The sequence below is a fragment of the Lagopus muta genome, chromosome 3 (genome assembly GCF_023343835.1).
Source record: "Lagopus muta isolate bLagMut1 chromosome 3, bLagMut1 primary, whole genome shotgun sequence".
In the NCBI taxonomy this organism is placed as follows: domain Eukaryota; kingdom Metazoa; phylum Chordata; class Aves; order Galliformes; family Phasianidae; genus Lagopus; species Lagopus muta.
Window position 1 is genome coordinate 40,467,971 of NC_064435.1, and position 15,296 is coordinate 40,483,266.

The window sequence follows — 15,296 nt, forward strand, 5'->3', positions numbered from 1 at the left end:
CATCACAGCAAAAACTGATGTGGGAGAGCTTATGGGAGATATTACAGTCTGTTTCTCTCTAGATAAGACATCAGTCAGCTTAAATAATGTCCATGACTATCCTGCAGTGACTATTTATTTGATAATACAACTTGATTTACTCTATCAAATACTTTAAAAATAATCTAAAGATGTTACATTTCTCATATTTGTCAAATTCAGCAAAAGTTTTGTTAGTTGGGTTGATCTATATTGCCTCAAGTCAGCTCAAGCCATAAGGAAAACTGATTTGTGAAAAAATATCACTTGTAAGAATGTGGTGTTCAAATTGTATGCTTGTATACTGTTCAAAATAAGATAGGTAGGAGGGAGATGAGTCTTTCTCTGGGTTTAGTTACAGTTTCACATTTCAAAGCTGAATTTTATGTTCACATTGCCACAATCTAAAGTATATTGCAAGAGAAATAACCATACTTTTCTAAGGAGAAGAGTTCAGTTATCGTAGGAATTCTTCCATCTAGTACAGGCTCTGGGTCATTTCTTTCTCTTTAAATACTGTGCTTTTTTTTTTTTTTTTCCCCCCTCATAGGATCCATAGGAGTTGGAAGAGACCCTTAAAAATTAGCTAGTTCAACTCCTCTACAGTGAACAGGGACATTCACAGCTAGATCAGGTTGCTCAGAGCCTGGTCCAGCCTCATCGTGAATGTTTCCAGGGGCAGCGTATCCACCACAACTCTCTGCAACCTGTCCCAGTGCCCTGCCACCCTCACTGCAAAAGACTTTTTTCTTATATCCAACCTAAATCTCTCCTCTTTAAGTTTGAAAACATTTCCCTTTGTCTCATAACCACAGACTCTGTGTATATAAGACTGTATATAAGACTGTCTGTCCAATCACAGGTAAAGTTTTCAGTCAAGTATAAAAAACAAAATAAAACATTATTCATAAGAAACTTGTGAAACACTTAAGCCTCTCAACCAGCTCTGTGATACTATTCATTCCTTTATAATCCATTGCTGTCTGTGCAATAAAGTACCTTCTATGACATCTTTGCAGGAATTTTGTTTTGATAATACAAAGAAATAAAGTCAACAAAAGCACTTTCACTGTTTAGAGATGTGTATCTCTGCCAACACTTTGATGTTTTGAATTTCAAAACCTAGATTTATGTTTCTTTACAGCAAGAGGGACTCCTGTAGCACAGGCTATCAAGCCTCAATCAGTAGGAAAAACTCAGCTTTCACCAAGTCCTGCACACACAATAAAGATGAGCACTGAGGCTTCATGGACTCCACCTTCTTTTGTTGTTGTATAACCAAGTGGAATCTACTTTACCACACTTCAGATACCTAAATACTAGGCTTCTAGTCTAAATCAGTCATCTATTCTTCTCAAACAGCTTAGATGAATTGCCCACTGGAAGAACCTATAACTTTCCCTTGACTCAATCAAGAAAACTAACCAGTTCACAGTAGATACCTATTCTTTAGGTTACTAAAGCCATAGGGACATCATGTTTATTTGCAATGGAGTTCTTTGTTAGATAGACAACAGCCATTCCATATGAAAAAAAAAAATACAAAATTCCACTGACTACACTGCAGAGCTGATCCATGCAGCTCTGAAGGAAGATGCTTTCAAATGTCCACAAAGTGATGTTGATTGTCACACAGGAGCACCCATCACTTGCTTCCTCAATAAATCAGTTAGAGTCTTATGACAAGAAATACCTCAGGAAGCAATCTTTGAGCAAGAAAACAAAGAAGGGTTCTCACAGCATTTTAATACATTTCAGAAGACTTAATTCATACTGAAGAATATACATAATCTCTTCATATTTAACAAAACCAAATCTTTTGTTGTCAAAATAAGCCATCTACATCTCTTTCAAGCAAACTAAGTTCTAGGTCCAAAGAATAATTAAAAACAAAAACAAAAAACAGTGGCATTTGGAAAATGCCAATTTTCTAAAGGAAGAAAAAAAATTTACATTCTCAAAAAATTTGATTATTTCAGTCTGAGTGATAAGAAAAATATATTAATCAAAACCACATTTCCTTCCTACTTCTTGGACTTCCTGGACTTAAATTACCAAGGAAATGTAAGAGTCAGTTTAATGCTTACAGGATCAGAAAATCCATTCCCATCTCATAGTCTAGGTCTAGAGAAGTTAAGCTTTAAATCTTGCTTTAAAATTTTAAAATTAAAAGACCACTGAAGAACTTTCTTCAACTTTCACTAGCAAGGACAATTTTCTTCCTTCCTTTTTATTTTTCACATTAATGCTACCATGTGTTAATTGAATTAGATAGAAATGGCATCTCTACATTATCTGTCAATTAATCTAAGAAAATAATCTTCCAGTTTATTTCTTGAATACTCTTTTCAGCCAGCTTCTGATTCCATTGCACCTCTGCAGTAGTTCCTAGAGAACTTGATCATTACGAGAGTTTTCATCTGCTGGTTATTTGATTGAGATACAATTGATCTACAGAAACCATCAGAAGTTTTCACTGCTCTCTATTCTGACTAGGTGAAGCTGGGAGCCATTTCATTATTGATGGACACCAGGTTTTGTGTATGGTAGGATTCTCACAAAGTCCTTTAAATCCAATTAAAATGTTTCAGTAGAGACACAATGTACGCAAACAAGAAACAAAATTCAATAGTGTAAGACACACACAAACAAAGCTATTTCTGATATGTCACTGGCTTTATTTGGTTTACCACAGAAAGGAAATTTTTAAATGTACAGTTCTTTCCACAAAGGTTTCAGAAACTGTCACCAGGTTTTTGAAGAGTTAGAACAGCTTAAGTTTCAAGTAATTGACCACAGGACCAAACAATGAGGTAAGAAATCAGATCATTTTGTACACCTAGTAGAAGTACATGCCTGAGTCATAGGTGTTAGAAGAACATGTAGCACATTTCTCTGACCAGCTCACACGGCAATTAACATGCTACAGATTCTGGGACATGATTAAATTCATAATCTCACTGAGAATGTTGTTATTTTGTAACAACAACAACAACAACAACAACAGGATCAGAAAAACTACAAACTCAAAGCAGGTGAGTCGAAGGACTCACCTCATTTGTTTCATATCTGCAGGACATTCTAAATGCTTGAAAAAGATGTCGAAAAGGTCTTCATGCCCACTTTGCAGAAAGAGAGAGTTGTATCCAGCCTAATACCTGGGTCAGACTGCAGAACCGAGATTCAATTTCACTGATAACGTTGTAGCAGCAAAGTCTATATCCCTGAGGATTTTTTTTCCTCTTTTCTTACAGCTTTATGACTCATCACCTTCCTTGATCCATTCCCTCTCTGAAAAGGTTTGCAGCTGCAGGGCAGTGACAGCAGCTGACCTTGGCTTACCCTCTGTCTGGACAACTGTCTTCCTAATCCTAGCATTACTGTTATTTAATTTCACAGTCCAGTTCAGAACTATATTACATATAGCTACAGTCACTGAAAACAAACAAACAAAAAAAAAAAAAAAACCACGCCAAAACATTAGCATCTATGTATCAGAGATAATTTAAGAGAAAAAGAGGATTACACAACTTTACATTTAGCCAGCCAATTCGCAGAACAGTTCACATGGCAAATGATTTAACAGTTCCTCTACTCAGAGCTTTGATCTCTGTTGTTGCACTTAAAATCACACACTGTCAGGCAAAAGGCATCTAACCCAAATGTTGTGTGTTTCTCTTTGAAGTACTTCACAGTTGTTTTTTTTTTTGTTTGTTTGTTTTTTTTTTTTTTTTTTTTTTTTTTTGACTGTTATTGCATCAGTACCACTGACAGGTTTAATGAGAAAAAAGGAGAAATACCTTGTTTGCTCACACTCTATCCACATGCAACTTGGCTTGTATGGGATCACTGCTTTAGCAAGTTTTATATCATATACTTGCCAGAAGTTTATTTTGTCACCATTCCAACCAGTAATACTCATCTCTGTTTACCAAATAAAGAGGTTCACAAAGCTTCTGCTATTTCATGGAAACATACACCTCCTTGGAACACCCTTCAATTCTTAAATTGATAAATCATTGACTGTTAATTACACAACAGTAAGGAATGAAAATAATACAGGTTTGATATTCACTCATATAAAGACATCTCTTTTTATGTAAAAATTTATCAAAAAATTTAATTCTGCAGCCATTAATAACAGCAAAGTCATGGCCTTACCCCCCTGCAGGTTTCAGCTGTAGAGTACGCCTCTGCAGAAGAGTTAACTTATAGCCAGGTGTGTAAATGAACTTCTGAACTTATCTCAAGAGGTCTTTAAGTCTCTATTAGCTAATTCAGAAAGAGGCATGAGTTATAGCTCACTCTTCACTTTAATGGGGTCTTAACCTTACTTTTGCAGTGGGGATGCCAAGTATTTAATTGATAGCTTGATAGTTCTTTGGGGCTATGTTTTTATGGTCATCTACACATACCCTATTGCTTCACTGGATTCCACAAATTACCATGTCCTAAGTTATTGTAAGGACAAACAAAACAGTGAGAAATCACTGGATTTCTGATGTGTCCACAGCACCTGAATACTGCAGTCATGCAGGTTTGAATGTGACAAGTGATGATGGTGATTCTCAGAATTCTTGGGGTACCTCTTCTCATGCCTAAAGGTTCTTTCACTTTTAGAAGTCAGATCAAGAGCAGTAGCACAAATTTGAAATCCTGCAGTTATTATTATTTTTAATTAATTACATTGTTACTAAGAATCTATAAAAATATTTAGTGTCCTAAGCTCCTCAGTATAAGCAAGACAGTTGATTCCTATAAATAAAAATCATGAAGGCAAAATACTGATCATAAAAGTGATTTTAAGTATTCTTAGAAAAACTGATGTACTCTTAGAAAACTCAAATTCACTTCCCATTTTACAAATTTAGGCTGAAGTTTTAAAAAAATTAACAGGAAGAAATGAATATAAAATAAGAGTCCAAAACACAGCTGGAAGTTTTACCTCCCATGAGGAAAGAAAACACCCAAAAACCTTGATCAATAGCTCTATCTGCATTCTGTTTTATGTACATATTGTGCGTTTAATCAGATTAATTTGGCGACCTGTTTTGTATGGTAATTCATGCTGGGCAGAATTCTGTACTACTTAAGGTCTAGATACTGCAAACAAACCCTGCAAAGATCAAGCTATTCATTTTCACCTTGAACAACTTTGTTTAGGCAATCCATAACTTCTGGACAGAAATATTGAGAAGAAGAAATGCTGTTAAGCGGATCAACTGAAGCTGTGTTCACTGCATGACAATGGTGGGAGAAAGCTTCCCATGAATATTCCCTATTTTTCTAAACATTTTTTTCTTCTTGCACCTATTGTAATGCTCCATTTCATGACTGAATAACAGACATCCTCACTGCATCCAAACAGTGAGGGTAATAATGAATCACAAGGCCTCATTAGTATGTGTGGTCTGTTCTGATTTGACAAAAATGTATGAGATCTCTTCTACCTATTTACTGCTTAATTTAAAATGATTATTAATTTTTTTTAAGTCTTCCTACGGTGATTTAATGTAAATTCTAAATGAATAAAAGAGAAAATTTGAACATGTGAGTTATGCAAAATAAATTCTAGAAAAAGAAAAACAATTTATTTTACTTTCTTCTTCCTATTTGCCAAAATTCTTTCAGATACTCCTGCTTAATTTCAGAGGGAAACTAGTAAAAGATTGTAACTGAAATGAGATCATAACTGGTATGCAAGTTTCAGAATTATAAAAGTTCTACCTAGAATTTTACTAAGTTTTCTGCAGAAGAAGTCTTAAGGACTGTAATGTAATCATATTCAGACTGCAAAGTAGCACTGCTCTCTGCTGGTTGATATAAAATTAAATTGCTACTTGGTAGTTGCATAAAATTTCCTCGATGCATTTTCTCAATCCATCTTTGAATTATGCTTTTATTGAAATTAGGAGAGATAAATACATGTTTAGTTAGCTGTAAAACTGAAATGTAGCTGCTCATTTCCACGGTAAATGAGCAATTCTCACAAAAGGCAAAAAAAATTCTCAGCAAGACATGTTTGCAGAATTTTATATCAAAATATCCACCAACCTTTGCCCTTTCTGACATAACCTGTACTGTACTCTCATCCCTAATAACTTGCCTTATTCTTCTTTGTGTTGCTTTAACATGGTCTTCATTTTTTTCAGAATTTAATTACTTGCTGATGGTGCAGCCTTATTTTAGTTGGGAAAGCCAAGATGGAAGGAGCTCAGCTGAAGACTGCATTGACATATAGATTTAATCAGCTGCATCTCCACACAAAGAAATTTCCTGAGCTCCCCTCTGCTCCTTAGGAAAGAAAAAACAGCTTCTCTTGCTGTGAGAAGCATGCATCAGGCTCCAACTTCTCCAATTGCAGATCCTCCTGACAAATGAGGATCTTCTCTGTATTCATGCAGTAATGGGTCCTTGTCAGTCATTTCCTTCCCCTCTCCCTGCCTCCTTCAGCAGACATGAGCTCTGAGATCAATAACCACTATGGAAACATCAACATTAGGCATGTAAGGGTGATGACTTAGGCTCCAGAGATGTGAAATTTGAAGAAATAACAAGGGGAGGATTTCCTGAATTTCAGATTTATCATTACGTATTTTTAGGCTCTGTAAACATGACAACTGGTAACATATTTATACACTGATTTTATTTTCTTCCACTGATTATTTTTTCTTTTTAAATATATCAGATCTTATTTTCTTAAAATACATGCAGTATCATGAATCATGAGGATTGGTCAAGCTCGGGCACTTTCCAGATTTAAACAAAGAGGACTTTGAAACTGCAATGTGTAAAAAGAGCAGGAACTAACCTATCCTAGCAAGCAATAACGACAGAAGCCTAAAATTCTTTTGTTACTAATTCTGAATGCACAGTCTGGGGTTTAATATGACCATTGAGGTTGTATTAACTTCACAGCTCCCAGGTCAGGAAAATAAAATCTAATGCAGAATGCCATATAATTTTTATACTAATACAGTACTATTTGCAACAGAACTAAAATAAAGATTGTATTTACCCACTTCAAAGAAAGGAAATTATGACTTTAATTTCTGACAACACGGGAAGAATCCCAAAACTAGCCATTTCTTTCCTTTGCATTATTTTCATATCTCCAGATTAAACTCAGAAAAAAATAATTGATATGCACTAAATTATGTATGGAGGTTGAGATTTTTAAAGGCACCAAGGACAGTCAGATGTGTAATTCTGTTTAAGCGTTTATAAATAATTATCACCAACACTGAAAGTAAAGCTGTGGTATGTAATGGACATAATTTCAAGTCTTTCTCTTCTTACAAGCAAATAAAACTCATCCATCTTCCATGCATGAGAAGAGTTCCCAAAGAAACAAAGCAAGCAAAGAACATAATGCCTTTTCTTCCTCCCCTAACTCTGAGACTCCAGGAAATACATGGAGTGGCTTTAAAAAAAAAAAAAAAAAAAAAAAAAAAAATCCTTTCTCAAATATTATTTGTTGCCAAAATTACAAACAGCAATTGACAATGGCTTTAACAGACGTGTGGAGACACACAGTGCTTCTTTTAACAAACCTGTTAGCTTACTGCCCCTGTCAGGTTACCACACCATTTTGTGTCTTTAACTCTGTCTTCTGTTCTTTGGCTAAAATCTGGCTGTAGGCTCTTTGCTTTACTTTCAAGAGATCAAAATTAGTTGAAAGCTTTTTTTTTTTTTTTTTTTTTTTTAAATCCCTAAGGCCTCTTTTAATCAAAGAGAAATCACGCTCATTAGGAACAACAAACAAACAAACAAACAATCCCAGTTTGTGTATTCATATACTATTCTCAGATTTATCTTTCTACATGACATTAAGCAACAAACAACCGTTTAAATGTTTTAACCAGTCTCTGACAAATCAGAAAATTATTTGGACTTGCATTCAATGTAAAATTTAATTTAATTTTAATTAATTAATAACCAATTAAAAGAACATTTTTTTCCATCCAAAAGAAGAAAAAAGTTTTGGCATGCCAAATTGTTATTCTAGTGCTCAGGAAATCAGCTACTTCTCTTCAGAGAATTTAGAAAAATTGAGTCCTAAATCCTTTCTATGTTAAACGTAAAAGTAGGAAAAGGCTGTTAGCACAACCTGAACATAAGCAGTTCAGTTTTCATTGTAAGTTTCCCACATTTCCTTCCTCTTTGTTTTCTCACCCATCTGTTTTTTCATTTTTCTTTCCCCTCCAGATCAATTCAACTGTTAACCTGCCACAGAGGAAAAAGTCTTGCCCAAAAATATGTTTTGCCTTAGGAGATCAAAGCTGTTTTAAAGCTTTGTTCAATTTATTTTTATTTTTTTCTGGGCTTCTTTTAATCTTAGAGACAACAAACTCATTAGGAATTAAAAAAAAAAAAAAGAGATTTAAGTTAGGCTCAATAAATGAAAAAGTAGCTTTAATATCTAATAGCAATTAGCGATACCAAAAATATTCAAGTAAAAAATAGTACCTGCAGAGCTGATTATTTCTAGAAGAATGGAAAGCTGGAAAGCCAATTTTTAGTGCCTCACTTTATCAGAATGAAAAAGTTACAGGGTGGATTCTATCTCTTATGGGAAAATGGGGGGAGGGAACAGTAAGTGTATGAAACAGTAAAAATACAGCCCTAGTAGAGCAATTCTAATTAAATGTTTATAGAAATGGAAAATGTTTAACTACAGATTTGTCTACTTGTTATGTATGATAAAAAAGAGCTCTACATAAATAGCATGCCATTAACTAGTGCAGAACAGCATACCATAAGTGTCACATTGGCCCTGAAAAGACTGCGTGAAGCATATAAACAAAAGCATAATCACCTTACTTGCTTTTTCTGTTTGATTTGTTTGACTAAAAGCTTCAGAACATCGAAATTAATAAAATGATTACAATCTTCATTTCACAAGAAGAATGGGTTAATTTTCTTTCCCATTTCCATTAAAACTGTTGTCATGAGAACAAATCAATTCTGAACCATTTTCAGTTTTCCTCATTCTCTCCCCAAAGATTGAGTCTCCTGAATTTTAAAGCCCTAGAGTATCTCTGAAATACAACAGTTTGCTAGACAGCCTTTAAAATAATCTCTATTTTTGCTACTTGTCCCTTCTAATCTTTGTCACTGACTGTGGGAACTTGGTAACTGTCAGTCACCTCTACAGCTCTATTTCATTGGAAAAGACACTATAGACTGGCAGCTCACCAGCACCCAGCAAAGACCACAACAAATGTCACTGCCTGAGAGTGCCCCGAGTGCCAGGGCTGGGAACTGCTACTGGTCAGAAAGGCACAGATGAGCCTGGCAACTGCCTGGACAGTTGGATACATAATCTGGTGCTCTAACCCCAGATTGTTGCTTGTCTATTTGTTTTTAAGAGGAGTTCTTTTAAAGCTGCAAAGTGAAATACTATTTCTGAATTAACTCAGAACTTCAAAAGGCCAGTCTTTCATTCACAGATCAATTTTTTTTAATTATGATTTCTCTCAGTATTCTGCAGTAAGGCGTAATTTCTGTTTAGCCACAATCATTCTATTTGCAGCAGCAATTCCTTTTGCATAAATCTTTTTCTGCTTTTCAACACAAATTTGTAAGAACTTCTTATGGAACCTGTAGCACTAGACCTTTGCCACCTGTTTTACCAGGTGTGAAAAACGTCTGTCTTTTTGCAGAGCAAGGAGAGCATTCCAGTATAGGGCCTACAGATTTACCGCCAGTTGGTTTCTAGATGCCTTTCAAATTGTTGGTTTTGGCCTGGAAAGTACCAAATGTTTTAGGCCTTTATTACTGTTTGCTTCCATGTAACATTCATCAGCTGAAACTACCTGAAGATGGTGATGCAAAATGAAAATGTTTCATTTCAAAACCATGCTCTCCCTGCTCTCACACACGCAATTACACAAGAGCTTGAACAAAAGAAGGCAGACAACTAATATTTCTCTACATGAGGAACACAACCTGCAATTTAATTTTTACTTTTATCATTAGAGTGTAGATATATTGAATGGCAAAGAACGTAAAAGATTTTTAAGATCAGATCTTATTATTGTGATTATAAAGAGGCAGTAACACCCTATAGGAGGGGAGTAACACCCTGAAAGTAACACCTCCTATTAATAAAATAGTTAGTCAGTTACATCAGAGGCAGATGTTAGTGGTATGGCAGTAGAGATTGAACCTTCCTGCCAATATCCCATTATATTTTGTTGCCATGTGACAGAAGGCAGCAGAGGGACAGTCTGACAAATTGGAGTCTGACACAGAAGTGCATATGAAGCAAAGTTGTGTCAATGAATTCCTCCTTGCAGGAAAAAAAAGGAAATAAATAGGAGGCATTACTTTTGGTGGAACCTATGTACAGTATTACCACTTCCTGCACTGTGTAGGAAGAGAATTTGTTTATGCAGGCTAAATCCTTAGTTTTTAATCATTTTCTGTTACAAAACAATAGCTTATGCCAGTGGAGTAGCCCAAGCAACTCAAGAGTCTGTGTTTTTCCTTTTTTAACCTTATGATAGCTGAATTTAGAACTGCTGAATTTGCATTTAATGCATTCTGTAGCTATACACCCTAGAGCAATCATTGATGTAAAGTCACTGTAAAGTAGTGATTCAGACTGAGCCTCCAGTCTCAAAAAAATAACTCCAAACAAAACTACCCTAACAGTAATTTTGCTTGGATAATGACTGGCTAAAGTTAGAATAGGACTTAAAAGACACTCTGAGTCCTTTTTCCTCCATGAAGAACTGAAACTTAGAAAACAACTCACAAATTGCTGTGCATCGGGAATTCTTCTTAGAGTATATTTTTGAAATTTTCTTACTTGTAGATATATTTATCTTGATCTTTGATCCAAATAGAGGGAAATCCCAACTTTAAGCAAACACAAAAATACCAGTTCTTTCTAGATGCTTTCTGGTTGCTTTCATTCAGACATAGTACCCTCTTACCTACTTTCATTTGGTTTCATCCAGTCTCTGGGTACTTGCATCTTAATGAGACGTGCTTTAGCCTTGAAACAAATGTGCAACTTATTTTTATGTACTGAATGTCCTTCTGTTACTGTAGAAACCAGATGTTTAGTAATTAAACTTGCACTGTCAACGGTCGTGTAGTGTCAAGTAAAAGACTACTCTTTACATTCAGCCAAATAGCATGAGTTCTCGACTACTGAAAAATTGTAAGTTAATTGGGAAAAAAAGTCTGTCTTGGAAATTCACTTTAAAAAGTAATCACTTTCTAGAGCATTTTATATAATATACACAAAATAACATTGCCAGATTTTGTGGAAATTCTGCATGTCAGAACCCACCACTGCCTTTCTTCTTCCCATTTTATTTGTCAATTATTTTGAACTCACAAAAAAATGAATATGAACAATAAACAATGAAACTTAAATGTCTCTTGTGGGGAGGAAGATGGTGATCAGTTTCAACCTAACCAATGTAGGCCTGATATAGTCTCAAAATGTATTTTTTTTTTTTACTTATTCTGGTGTATCTGGAACAAAAATTCTGTGATGATTATCCCTTGTGAATTTTCCTTTTTACTTCCAATGTCTATTCTTTCATGTACTTTAGGGCACGATATTTCTTAGGGCTCATAAATCAGTCACTAAAATCAGTAAAGGCTGCTGGGAGACTGGCAAAGAGGTGAGTCCTGACATGAAACGTGGAGAAGTGGAAAGAAAGACTGCAGCAGAGAATGAACTAGTAGGTCTCCATGGAGGGAATACAACTGGCACACTTGTCCCGAGGATGGTGTGGAAAATGGCTTGAATAGGAAATAGAAAAGGAGTATTTCTTGCCATACATTTTTTGTATCTAAAAAGCATAACTAATATAACAACATAAGGATATGGAAATTGGATTTACTTCTAGTCTCAACAGGGAAAAAAAATCCAGTTTAAGAAAGCCATCTATAAATAACAGCACTGATACAGACCTGCACCTCAAAGTGATTTATAACTACAGATTGCTCAATGTAGTGAGATATTAAAATAAGATTTGATTATATTGTTTTCTCTTGAAAACAAGCAAGATCAAATGCAGCTTCAGCTTTTCACTGATCATTGAAATTCTAATCAATATTTCTTCTCTGACACTGTTCATAAAAATAGTTGTTTCCTAGAGTAATAGCCTTGCTTCAGCCATACAATCACAACTTTCATGGTCACCCAAAGGAGCTACCAGCTTCCTGATAGGAAAAAATGTTTCTGGGTTTGGATTTTATGCCTTAAGTCACTTCTGGAGGAACACAAAACAAAGGAATCATTGTCCAATAAAATATCTTATTTCAGACTTCTATTGCTAGCTTAATTTGGTGTGGAGGGAAAACTGTTCTTTTGTTTCCACACATGATATAAAACTTGTGCAGCAAGAAAACTTGCTACTGATGAGCTGAGATGTACATTATCTTGTAACCTGTAATTACAAAAAGGGTTTTATTTACACTACGACCTGTTTGTTTTTTTTTTCCTCCACATAATAGAATGGGCATTTTTTGAAAGAAAGCACCTTCATTACAAGTTTATATATAATTTATGACTTGTTTTAGCCTTTCTTCAGCCTCGAGTCTGCTGCCTTACTAATCATTTTTGGATTTAGAAATATTTTAGAGGTAATGGATGGTATGAACAGGAAAATGATAAATACTGTATGAAAACCCAGAAAACCTAAAGATTATCTATTGAATATAAAATCAGAATGTTGGGAAGATATGTCCGGAGATAAAATTTCTGCCTGTTTTCTGTTTGTTTTCCTTCTTTTCACATATGTTGCCTTCGATTCAAAAGTACCTTCTTTGAGACAATTCAATTATTGTTTCAGCAGGCAGCCACCGTTATATGTAACATTTGGCTGGGAATAGGAGGCATGCAGCATAACGTGGACTTCAGCTTCATTATTAACTTCTTAAGTATTCCACCATGAGGAGTTATTTATTAGAAAAGTAATAGGACCAATTAAGGAATTATATCTTTTACTACATGGGTGTTAGGTTTTGAAGGTTAGGCAGGCATCACACAGAGCATCAGAAAGTATGAACTAAAGTATGCGCATTGAGACTGAAAAGACTGTTTGAATTTCTCCATGGGAATCCTGCATACACTATTTCACATGGCTCTGAAGCCTACAGTTCCTTTATCTGTAGCCACAAGTTTATTAGTTAGCAGTAGAGTTTTGTTGGCATTCACTACTCAAGGACATTTTTCTGTGACACGAGTACATGTTTTCTAACCTCAAAGCAAACTTGATTTCTCCAGCATTGTATCTCGATTTAGCAAATGACTGTACTTTGTTTAGAATTCTCTCCTTTCAAGAGGACATTTTTTGGACAGTATCCTGTTCAGGCACTGAATTGCCACAGTGTACAGGACAGCATCAAACCATATACAAGTGGCCATCTATACTTGCGATGACCCAAAAACGTTGTAAGTCTATATCACTAGACACTTTTGAAATTTAAAATAAATACAAGCCATTCCCCAGAGCTACCTTCAGAACAGCATAAAGCCTGACAGTGGATATAAAGGAAAACTGAGAACTGTGCTTTTCCAATGAATACAATAGAGAACAGAACCTGAGTAGTGACCTCAGTAAAGTTTAGAAGTCAAAAGTAATTTCAGAACATAAAGCAAACTTGAACTCTTCACAAAGAAGCCAAATAGAAGGGGATGTAATATGAGAAAACAGCAATTCAGGACAAAGCAGATCAAAGATTCTGATCTACTCAGTAAAGTATAAAGAAAGGAAAGCTCTAGCTGCTGCTGTTTAATGCTACATCCAGTAAAGAACAGCAATTATGGTATCCTCCTCCCAACTCAATCACAGAGATCTTACTGTAGGAAAGTAATTTACTCCCCTGGAGATTACTCAGTCTATCTCTCTGCTAAAGCGGGTTCCCTGGAGTAGGTTGCATTCAGATGGGTTTTGAGTAACTCCAGAGGAGACTCCACAGCCTCTCTGGTTGGCCTGTTCCAGTGCCCTTTCATCCTCAACATTCACATGGAAGATCGTGTGTTCCAGTTTGTGCTCACTGCCCCTTATTCTGTTACTGAGCACTACTGAGAAGAGCCTGGCTCCATCCATTTGACTCCCACGCATTAGATATTTATAAACATTTATAAGATCCCCTCTCAATTTTTGCCAGGATGAACAGTGCCAGGTCTCTCAGCCTTTCTTCAGAAGGAAGATGCTCCAGACCCCTCATGATTTTTGTGGCCCTCCTCTCAACTCTTTCTAGAAGATCCTTGCCTTTTTGACCTGAGGAACCCAGAGATGAATACAGTACTACAGATTTAGCCTCACCAGGACAGAGTAAAGGGGGAGAACGGGGGGGGAAATCTTGATCTCCTGGCTGCATTCTTTCTTAATGCACCCCAGGATCTCACTGGCCTTCTTGGCCACACTGATGTCTTGTTGGAGTTCTGCTCTTCTAAAGCAGACGTAAGACTAGAACAAGATGCCTATATATCAGTCAGAATTCTGTTCCTCAGTAACATTATTTAGTGCCCAAAACTTTAAGGAAGAGTTCAGGTCTTTATTACTGTTGTCCAGCTGTGGCCTTGAGATATACCACCTAAATAGCTTTCTATTTGTTATACTAAGAAGCAGTAAAGCATTAGGCATTTAATACTAGAGAATTTTCTGCATATATATATGTTAAACTAACAAAATAAGTGGTATACAACAGTTGATAATAACATACTTTTCATCCACCTCTTATCTAAACAAGGGTAAAATGTTTAAAGCCTGACATTCATCACCATAAATCAAAGCATTTCACAGTATTAGCAGATTTTCCTCAAGAAAAGGAACAAGAAAAACGAAACAATCTGGACTGAATTCAGGAGTAAATAAAGAAAACAGATCAGAAGACCATTACTTTTCTGGTCCATACTATCCAAATTCACACAACCCACTTTGCAAAGATGATGAAAGAAATCAGAAATCAAATTTCACTATTATTATAACTGAATGATGAATATGCACAAAAGAGCAGTCCATCATAACACCAAGTTCTGTGAGTTGCTACATGTGTTCTAGAGTGTGCTAAGTACAGCAGGTACTCTCAGACAAGAAAAAAATAACACAAGGTTAAACAAAACAACAAAATGTTAATAAGATGCCATCTGTTTTGTAACTGTAATCTTTTATAAAATATGCTAGTTAACTTCAGTTCTAACATTTCAGAAAACACTGAATAATGCTTTGAAAGAGAACATCAAATTACTTTAAATTTGGCAGTTGAGTAGAGGTATTACACAATACAAGTAGCTGCCTCTC